The sequence below is a fragment of the Alnus glutinosa genome, chromosome 10, assembly GCF_958979055.1.
Source record: "Alnus glutinosa chromosome 10, dhAlnGlut1.1, whole genome shotgun sequence".
Classification (NCBI taxonomy): Eukaryota; Viridiplantae; Streptophyta; class Magnoliopsida; order Fagales; family Betulaceae; genus Alnus; species Alnus glutinosa.
The window spans coordinates 14,524,579-14,533,175 of record NC_084895.1 but is presented as its reverse complement, the minus strand read 5'-3'; the positions used below and the strand labels follow the sequence as shown (position 1 = coordinate 14,533,175).

General features: G+C 33.9%; 1 long non-coding RNA gene across 1 annotated transcript; it reads right to left on the bottom strand.

The window, feature by feature from the left end:
* Window positions 1-3,731: 3,731 nt before the first annotated feature.
* LOC133878854 (uncharacterized) lies at window positions 3,732-7,447 on the bottom strand. The gene is made up of 2 exons (XR_009902006.1): window positions 7,217-7,447; window positions 3,732-3,979 (listed from the first exon to the last, which is right to left on the bottom strand). It is a non-coding gene; the product is annotated as an uncharacterized LOC133878854 (long non-coding RNA).
* Window positions 7,448-8,597: the final 1,150 nt, after the last annotated feature.

Genomic DNA, 8,597 nt, shown 5'->3' with positions numbered 1-8,597 from the left:
CGGTGGATCGAAGACGTCTGACAAGTGACAAACGAAGAGAAGTTGGGTCAACGTGGTTAAAGCTTAAACATGAGTAGGTTATTTACGAAGAAAAAAATATAAAAAAAAAAACTCTCTCAATTAACGTGACCCGTCAATAATCAAAGTTTGCTAATTTTTATTTTTTAGTTTTTTATTTTTTTATTTATATATAAAATCAGTCTCAATAAATAGTCTAAATCACAAATCATTCATTGTTGTATAAAAATAATTCAAAGATTATTAGGATATGCCAAAATAACAATTTAGTCCTTGTAATCAAAACACTTGACAGATTCCGTTAATGTCCATGTCAATACCAATAAAATAATATGTGTTACTCTTAGTAAAAAAAGAAAAAAGGAAAAGAAAATTACAAAATTAGTTTCTATGGTTTATTTGATTTACAATTAACTCTCTGTGTTATTAAAATGAACTCAAAAGTCCACGTGTTATGCTAAAAATACAAATCAATACTCTTTTAACGCAATATCTCTTACTCGAGGAGGAAAAGAGTCCGTTTAATTTGTTCATGCTTTATATATATATATATATGACTTCGATCATTCATATTTTTAGCCAACTATAAATTGCTCTTTATTTTCATCAAGAGGGACGTTGATAATGGCATCCATAATTAATTGTCTGTGATAATATTGGTATAGTAATTCTGAATTTGGATTTCTAGATAAATTTGTTATATATAGATATATATTGTGTCTTGGGAATGTTTTCAAATGAAGGTATTAAAGAACATTAAATAAAGATAGTCTCACATGGAAAAAAAGAGAAACTGTAATTGGCATTTATAATGTCCAACACACTTTAAGCATTTAAAGTAATGCTTGGGTATATACTCGTATGTGTATACAGGGCTGGCAAAACGGGTACCCGACACGACCCGTTAAGACCTGCGACCCGTTTAAGCCAGACCCAAACACGACCCATTTATGTTAACGGGTCAGGGCTCCAGACATGACACGAACACGATAATTTCACGGGTCATCCGACACTACCCGTGAAACCCGTTTATCCTAATGGGTCGAATCGGGTCTACACGACCCGTTCGACCTGTTTAGGTACTGCATGTGAATCGGACCTCTCCAAGGGCAAAAAAAAACTGTTGTTATAACTTACAGAGAACATGATCCATCATTCATCAATGAAGAACCCAAATAAACAAACAAAGCTGAAAAAAACACTAAAAACATTTCTGAACAGAACACAACACCAAAATTTCTGAAGAACCCACAATAATGATGCTATAAAAAATTAAAAATGGAAATCAATTATTAACATACCGGCAGACCCGACGGAAGAGATAGAGAGAGAGAGAGAGCGGCAGAGAGATGGGGAGAGCAGAGATGTCTGCAGTCGTCGGTCGGCACCTAGCGGAGACTCTGGAGAGCAGAGACTGAGAGAGAGAGAGAGAGAGAGAGAGAGAGAGAGAGAGAGAGAGAGAGAGAGAGAGAGCGTTGAGCGGGTCCAGTTTCCGATTGAGCCTCGCGAGAGGAAGAAGAAGGGGCGGCGGTGCGGCGAGGCAAGGCTGAAGGAAAAACCAAGAAGGGCGGCGGCGCGGCACGACGAGGCTGAAGGAAAGAAAAACCAAAAAAGAACAAGGTTTTCACTTTTCCCGTTTTTCGGTTTTGTCATCTATGTTTTCACTGTTTTGACCTTTTGACTTCTTGTGCTAAAAGCCTAAAAGTAAAACAGATCAATGAGATTATTCCCGAATCCCAATTTCCCATCCATTTTTTTCTTTTCTTTTTTTTTTTTTTAAAAAAAAAGAGTTAAATGCTAATCGTGTCTAGCGGGTCACCCGCGGGTGACCCGTGACACAACCCGTTTAGCTGAGATAAACGGGTAGACCCCTTTAAGGTAGACCAAAATCCGCTAATTTCGTGTTGTGTTCGTGTTGTGTTAAAATTGCTAGCCCTATGTATACTCTAATATGGTTATGGCGCTTTGATGGCGTACTTGACACTTGGCATCGGAGCTCGGAGTGATCTAATCATGACCTTTCAATTTTGGATGGTCATGATCAATTAATCTGGTTGTTTAATCTAAACCATATGATGCTTCTTAAGTAGATCCAGTGGTTGAATTTATTGGACTATCACTAAAATAAACTGTAAGGTCAAATCACATTTGATCTATCGGTTGAGATTAATTAATAACGATCTAATGGTTAATCATTGACAGTTATTTGATTTGATGGTCAGAATTAAGTGTCTGTTGAAATAGCAGTTTATGACTGTTACCTAAGCAATTATGGACGGTTGGATTAGTAGTTAAAGTAAGTTAAAGTAACTGCTATCCAATTATTAACAAAATACAGAAGTAACTGCTGTCTTGTTATTAACAAAAAATAACAAAATTTCTTTCTCTGTCTCTTGATATAATAAGAAAATCTGAAAGTGTTTGGGTTTAATTTTCGTTTTGTGCAAAGCGCAATTAAACAAACAGACGATTTTGGGCTTCATTGTATCTTGGAGAAATATTTGTTGTAACCCTTTGCATACTTTTTTGGTATGGACAAATAATTTCTTAAGGAAAGCGACATTATAACGCGCCTTAGAAACATTTCGTTTTTCTGCTTTCTTTTACTTTTTCTAACAAAATTTACCTCCCAAATGTAAAAAATGTTTGGCCGGCCTATGTGATGTGATTAATGCAATCAAATCTTTCTTTGAAATTAATTCAAAGAATTGATATTACATCAACTATTGGGCGGTGTCCATCAGAAGCAGTACAGTTTCTTGCGATAAGTTAAAAAATAAGAAGAAAAAGGCAATGTTTATCCCTATGCGGAAAAAATCTTTCACAACACTTCAGTCCACCGTTTTTTCAAGATAAATGCTAGAACTTCTTCTAATGTCCTTTTGAATGATGTGAATTTATTAAAAAAAAAAAAAAAAAATTATCTCAAAATGTGAGCTACAAAATGTAATTTTTTAAACAAAAAAAATTAAATTCACTTCATCTAGAAAAACATTAAAAAAACGCTAGAGGTAACCCTAACATTTCTCAAATAAGCCAAAAAGAGAAATGTAAGAATATTTGTGTGTCAAGATGATAAGTTTGAATGCATTATGCATTGCTTGAAAAACAAAGGAACATGTGCAATCCCGCCCACTTTTTCTCTTTTCTTTACTTTTCAATACTCCCGCTTTAATGAGTGATCCAGCCGGCCGCTAGAATGTGAGTGTGATTTCTAAGTATTATTCATAACCAAAACACGCGCGTACAATACATGCCCTGAATTGGAGCGTTGTTTCCGCTGTAGACCCACAAAGAGTAGTGCAGATATTCAATTATATGTTGTTGATATGTAGGCTTTTATTTCAATGTATGTAACTAATTTTATTTGACTAATTAGGGTTATTTTCTAAGTTAAATATGATAAAGGTATCACTGTTGTATAATTGAGTTACTGGGTAGTGTCACAAGTTTGACAAGGCATGTGAGAATTGTGATGACCTTTTTTTTTATTTTTTTATTTTTTTTTATTTTTATACAAAACGTTTCATAATCATTAATCCCTTAAATATAAACGGATCTTCACAGTGGCATGACGATATGTCGCAAAGCCAACATATGTACATACTCCATAATTTGTACATGGTATATCAGAGAATAACATGTATCTACTATGCAGCGAAAAACATAAACCTAATAGCGAAAATCATATCTTATACATCTATCACAATTAATTACAACAAGAGCCATTAAATAACTATATGATTTAAGTCTTCCTCAAATTAAATACATAACATAAATGGCTTAACAAAGATTATGTGACATAAGCGTCACAAGCCATAATCAAAATACCTAAAGGAATAGACATCCCACGGTCTATCACATTACAACCGTCGCGTTGAGCTTCAGTCATAATATCCTCAGTACACTTCTACAACACCATCAACTACGACTGGAATACCTGCAGCCAAAGAAACATCATCTATACGGTTGTGGGGGTTTGCCATATCCGTATAGGTGGAATTATGAGCCCACCGTCTTAACATAAATAATTACACTAAGACCTCAGAGGTATACTATTCACTGATTTTTCGCAAAGAACCAACTTTTCATTTTTAGTCTCGCATATACTATAATAGCTACCAATTTATAAACTTTTTATTTGAAAATCCCCATAGCTGATATAGCAAACACCGACTAATAGAAAACATTTAAAGCATACTATGTAGCTGCGAACATATATAGAAGTTCCAGTCATCCCACCTTGGAAGCAACTACATACCTTCTCACCTACTATAAAACTTTTATATTTTGTGGTTCAAATGTACAAAGAAATAGCATTGCCAGATGTAGGTAACTTCATGTCAAAGACACTTACCTTACCCAATCCAGTAGCGTACAGTCTAGGTACATCAAGCATAAAACAATGGCGGCTCAAATGTACAAAGAAACAACATTGCCAGATATAGGTAACTTCATGTCAAAAGACACTTACATTACCCAATCCAGTAGCGTACGGTCTGGGTACAGCAAGCATAAAACAATGGCGGCTGAAATGTACAAAGAAACAGCATTGCTAGATGTAGGTAACTTCGTGTTAAAAGACACTTACATTACCCAATCCAGTAGCGTACAATCTAGGTACATCAAGCATAAAACAATGGCATCTTACTTAGCAATACAAAGGAACAGCATTGCCAGATATAGGTAACTTCATGTCAAGAGACACTTACATTACCCAATCCAGTAGCGTACAATCTAGGTATACTAAAGCTCGATGCCTTATAATCATGCAAATAGAAATATACATATCATAAAAACAACCCAAACAAACCCGCCATGAATATGTATGCATATGCCAAGTGAACAGGGACCGTATCCCAAGGAATAGGGACCGTATCCCAAAGAACAGGGACCGTATCCCTTATTAGCGTCGAGTCCGTAACTTAGAGAACATGGACCGTATCCCAAAGTAGCAAAGAGTCCGTAACTCAAAGAGAACAAGGACTGTATCCCGAAGAACAGGGACCGTATCCCAAAGTTTGTGTCGTTAAATATGCAATGCATCGTGTCCCAATTTTATAACTCAAACTACAAATTCCAATAATTTACAATGCAACGATAGTCTACAAAATTCCCAACCGCAATACACAATTACCCAATTTATTCCAAACTTCACATATCATATTCATACTTCAAAATATCATCATAATTTCAATATACTCAAAAGTACTCAAATCATCCAAAACAGATATATTAAACATACAGTTGGTTCATATTCATAAAGCATATATATTTTGCAATTCATTAATATATGAAAATAATAGTTTCTCAGTGAGTAGAATACTCACCTTAGCTGCATTGGACTCACGACTCAAACTCTACATTGGAGAACCAATTGAAGTCTCCAATTCGGACATTATCCTACAAACATTAGTAACATTACACTATGTTATTGAACTCTATACTCTATGACACGTACACTACCCACGTGCTCACACGTCGCGTAATCCGCTTCTAAGGCTAGTTAGGTACCTTGGTTACCATTATGTTGATCATTGGTTTAGGTTCATATTTATTCATCTTACTATCTTTAAGATACCCATATTATCCTATTTACTTATTTATTTATTTACCAACTTAACATTATATATCGGACTCATATACATGTATATACATATTTATATATATATACAACGCAAGTTAAGTTTAAGCCTAGCTTAATAGTACATTCAACTATTCCAAATGAATTCAAAACCTAATTAGGTATTCCCAAAATACTACTAATTTATTAATTGTTCTTTAATACCATAAGGTTATTTTGGGATATATCACAATCCTATGACACTTTCACCTAATAAACCATCTCATGTACTTTATTCATTAATTAGGTTTTATAGAACCCTAAAGATTCAATTGGGGTTAATAACTAAACCGGTTAACTAAAATTCCATAACCCCTTAACATACTTCGGTACTTTATAAGACATAGGCAAACGCATTAATTATCTAATTAAATTAACAAATGAATTCGAAGTCTATTTGTATATTTCTATAATGTTACTAATTTATATTTGTTGTCTTAAGGTTATTTAGACAATTTACAATTCTTATTACCTTCTGGTCTTGACCATTGTATTTAATACTTTACTCTTTATTAAACCTATAGGCATAAATAGGTTTTAGAATTTATTTTAGCTATCTTCTATTTATTTACTTATTATCCACATCAAGCCCTATACTTAGATACTTTGTCTTATTCCTCCATTAGCGCAAAGATTAAAACCATACTACTTGCAACCACAACCTAATACAACCTCATAGTCAACATACCTATAACACCATAAGGATGAATTTAACCATTAATTACCAACACATCCCTAACTAATTCAACTTCATCAACTACATCTGGATTTTCACCAAAATACCCTTCATAATCACTTTCCATTCTAACATCAAGCACTTACCACAAAGCATCACTCATAGGTTATCAAAAATCAAGAATCAAAACCCACAACAACACTATAGGAGCCTAATTAAAGATCCAACATCATCCAATTATCAATCCAACAATTAAATTCAATCTCTAACAACAAAATACAAATACAAATCAAAACTAAGAACTCACCCATCAAATCCATAAAACCAACTACAAGGATACCCATTCGACAATCTTCAACAAAGTCCCCTCAAAATTTATCTCCACATAACACCCTAGATTTCTCAACAACACCCAAACAAAATTTCATCATCATTAGCATAATCTTTAAATTATAAATATCAACAACTCATTCATCAAAATCATCAACCCAAAACCAGATTTGAATTTCACCAAACATCTATCAAACCAAATGGAAATTTCAAACAAAGTCCTAGATTCGGACTCAACACCCATACACTTTAGAAATTCCATATTCAAATCAACATATCTACAAAAACCGGAAGAATAAAACCGTTCAACATGCCCATAAATCAAACCCATAAATTCGGATTTCACCATAACAACATTGTAGAAAGCTACCCAAATATTCAACAACCCATTAAACACAATCTAACATCATCAAAACCGAAACCCATTCATCAATAACAATACCCATCCGGTTCCACCCCAAAAATCTCAACAAACTCATACCCAATGCAAATCCTAAGCAATAAACATGATTTCGTGCTATATAGGCAATGGGTAATCCGAAAATACAAAGAAAGGTGTTAGATTTTACCATTTTGTTATTCTTTTTTCTTCTTCTTAGTGATTCTGCAACTCGGGCTCTCTCTAGGGTTCACATCCTTGTGCGAGAAAGAGAGAAAGAGACGGATAGGAGAGGGAGAGAGGGGCTACGTGGTAGATGGAGTGGGGAAAGAGATGAGGGAAAAATAGAGAGGGGTGGGCTGTGCGTGACCAACAAGGGAGAAGGGGGAAAGAAAGAGAAAGAAGAGAAAAAGGGTGAGGGGGAGTGGGCTGCATGAGATTGAGGGAGAGAGGAAAGAAAAAGAAAAGAAAAGAAAAGAAAGAAAGAAAGAAAGAGGGAGATAGTGGAGCATGTGTCCAATTGTGGGTGGGTGGGTGGAGATAATGTTATCTCTACCTAGCCAACCATGTGCTGACACATGGCAAGGGAAATCTCATTTTATTTTTAAAGCCCCCAGCTTTTATAAATCATTGCAGGACCCCACTAATTTAAAGATCCTATCTTTTGACAATTAATATTTGACCCTACATTTAATCTAACCATATTTCATCAATACAATTAATTATTTATTATTTCCTAAAGGCCCATTAATTGTATTTTATTATTCTAATTTCTATTATTTTATCTTAGACTTATTTTATTTTCATGATATAAATATTACCGCATAGAACTTAAGTATTAGCCCCATCCATTTAATAAATACAATTTAATAATTCCTATACTCCCTATTTATTTTCTTGGTCTTTACAAGAATTATAAGTCTAAAGCCTGTATAATTGGTGTAATGTCTATATATGTCGTTTTACATGTTAGGATTTATTTCGTGGGGGCTAAATAGTATGTGATGGAGCAATTTTTCGATAAAGATATACGACTGTGACTGCATTTGTATGGTTGGACAGAGATGGATCGGTTCCTAAGCATGAATGGCATTGTTCTTGAAAAATAGAAAGAGCGTCATAGGGTCCTCGACCGAAGCCGAGAACACTTTAATGCTTTAGTTAATACACTTGTGTTTGAAATATAAAAGTGGCTTGAGTTAATTCTTCCGAGAGCTCAAAGGAATTCAATAGAGAGAGATCGAGAATGAGACCCCTTTCCTCAAATCAATATTTAGGATTTGATTAAATATGTATTTCTAATAGACAAAGTCTTCTTTTAAATTAAGTTGGAGAATTTATTTATTTATTTATTATTATTATTATTATTATTATTATTATTATTATTATTATTATTATTTTAATTTTGTTTATTAAGTTGCCATGTCCTTATAACATTTAAACTATTTAATAGGCTGAATTGAAAAAAATTTCTCAAACTCAATTTAAAAGGAAATTTTATTCTCTTTCTTATAATTTCTCTTTAGAACAAAAGACAGTGGGAGAGAGTGAAGGATTAAAGTAGAATAATG